Genomic DNA, 2,749 nt, shown 5'->3' with positions numbered 1-2,749 from the left:
TTTTATATGTATGAGTGCTTTGACTGCATGCATGTATATGCACCATGTATGTGCAGTGCCCACAGAAGCCAGAAGGGGGCATCAGATCCCAGGGACTAGACTAACAGATGTGGGAAGACGTGTGCTGGGAATGGAACTTGGGTCCTCTGCAAGAGCTGCAAATGGTCTTCTTAACTGCTGAGCCATCTCTCCAGCCTGTCAAAGTATAATTCTGCACACACTATGTTGGATCTTAGAGGCTTGGAAGTAATAGGCTTCTTTGAGGAATGGCAGGGGAGGGTAAAATGACAGATTCTAACCTGAGAAGGACATTTCAGAACCTAGCACGTGTGTATGAAGCAATCTCGTTATTACTTTAGATTGTAAGACAGGCATGGAGTTGGAGGTGCACAGATTAAGGATAGGAGATTAGAGAACAGACAGTTCATCACATCAGTGCTGAGCTTCCTTTGATCATTCATGATTGAGGTACTGGCCTCAGGAGGGTGGTGAGGAAGAAACACTTTCTAGCGAATTCAAACCTTGTGACGTAGGGGACTTTAGGTACCGATTTTAGAGTTGAGTAGATTTCAAATCCTAGATCCAGATATTTAGTATCAATGCAAGTTACACGTTATGAAAACCATTTTTTTTGGTCTCAATTTCCTATTTTTTTTAAAAGAGAAAAATACTTGTAAAGCTTATTTCATGGGGTTGTTGTCATTATTGTGGTAATCCGTATAAGATTTAGGAAAATGGCCACAAGAGTACTCAGTAATTATTAACTGTTAGTACACACAGAGATTCACACTTGAATGTCAGGTAGAAAGTGCAATAAAGACAAAGAATTCAGATAAGAGGAGCACGTGCAGTACAAGAGCCAGGTGTTAGAGGAACAGCTCTCCAAGAAGGTGACCTTGGAACAGGAGACTAAACCAGGGATGAACCCGTGGGAAGACTTTCAAACAGCAACAAAGGCCCAGGGCATCAAAGAGCTGCTAGGCCTTGGGGAGGTGGCAGGGAAAAAAGGCCAAGGAATCAATCCCCTGTCATGGAACCTATATTTTAAAAAATTATACAATAATAATGGCATTATATGAAGTGAAAATATCAACATGAAGTTGCATCTATAAAGACTGTGAACAGCTTCATGGGAGTTTGACTTTGCCTTCAGACGAGGCATGGCAGGATCTGGTAGCACAGAGCTCCCCTTTCAGGATTCTGGGCTGTTTGTGTGAGACAGGGTCTCAGCTAGATTTTAGTTCTCTCCCCAGCTGAAGGTGACCTTGAATTTCTGACCGTTGTGTCTCTACAGAGCTTTAACAACTGAGCTACAACCCCAGCCGGAATGGCCTTTGAATTTTGTTTTGTTTTGTTTTTGGAGACAGTGTTTCTCTGTGTAACAGCTCTAGCTATCCTGGAACTAGCTCTGTCGACCAGGCTGGCCTCACACTCACAGAGATCCCTCTGCCTCTGCCTCCCGAGTGCTGGGATTAAAGGCGTGCGCCACCACTGCCCAGGCATCTCCTTTGAATCTTACAATAATGTCCTCTTAATGGGCTATTTGTAGGGTCAGCACTCCGGGGAACATGTGTAACAGAGACTAGAAACCAAACCTGAAAAGTCCTCTGTGTAATCTTTCTTGGCCTGTTTCTGAAATACTTCATATTTAATCCTAACAAGATAGACGGCTGGCTGGTGGTGGGATTCTATCACCAGAGAAGCAAAAATGCAGGGGGATCAAGAGTTCAAGTCCAGCCTGACTTCACAGAGCTTCCGAAAAACAGCTTTAAAATATTAGAGAGAAATTGCCGGGCGGTGGTGGCGCACGCCTTTAATCCCAGCACTTGGAAGGCAGAGGCAGGCGGATCTCTGTGAGTTCGAGACCAGCCTGGTCTACTACAAGAGCTAGTTCCAGGACAGGCTCCAAAACCACGGAGAAACCCTGTCTCGAAAAAACAAACAAACAAACAAACAAAAAAAAACAAAAAAAAAAATTAGAGAGAGTTTATGCACCCCTTTCTAAGAGAGGCGCAGAGTGAGGCAATGAAACCCCATCACTTTCACAGAGGAAGCAATTTTGAGGCCCTGGGGTCGGCTGAAGGCCTACACAGGTTTCCAGAGTCGATGACATATACATCGACAATATCCGGCTCCTGGTGACCAAAACTTTGACCGTTTTCCTTTCTAGTTTGCAAACTTGGTTTTACAGAGGCCACGGCTTGGGACTAGAGTGGGGGTTCGGGCTGATGAGTGTCAGCGGTCCACATCTGAGCAAGGTTTCCAGCTCCAGTGCACAGCAAAGCGATGCATTCTCTTCGGCAGGTACAATCGGGTAGGAAGGGCTGGCTGCCAGGAGCTGCCACCCGCGAGCCCGCAGCAGCCCTATCTGAATCCTCCCGCAGTGAGCCAGCCAGGTCCCCAGGTTGTCCCCTTAGCTAAGGGTCCTCGCGGAGGGCGCGCGGGCCCCCCTGGCTGCGCCGCGGGGCTCCGGCCAGCAGGGGGCGCTGCGTCCCGCTCTCCCGGGAGCGGCCAAGCCAGCCTGGTGGGTGTTTCTCTCTCTCTCTCCCTCTCCCTCTCGCGCTCTCTCCTCCCGGCCTCACATCCGGGTCTGGAGCGCGGCCGCCGCTGTCAGTGCCGGGCCCGGGGCGCAGTCAATGGCGGCCGAGGGAGGCGGAGCGGCGGCCACGCGCAGCCCCGAGCTCCCGAAACTTTAGACTTCCGAAGCCCCACAAGTTCGCGGGCGGGGTGTGGGGGGGGCGTGGGCGGA

The sequence above is a fragment of the Microtus ochrogaster genome, linkage group LG4 (assembly GCF_000317375.1).
Source record: "Microtus ochrogaster isolate Prairie Vole_2 linkage group LG4, MicOch1.0, whole genome shotgun sequence".
In the NCBI taxonomy this organism is placed as follows: Eukaryota; Metazoa; Chordata; class Mammalia; order Rodentia; family Cricetidae; genus Microtus; species Microtus ochrogaster.
Note: the sequence above shows the minus strand (reverse complement) of the source record.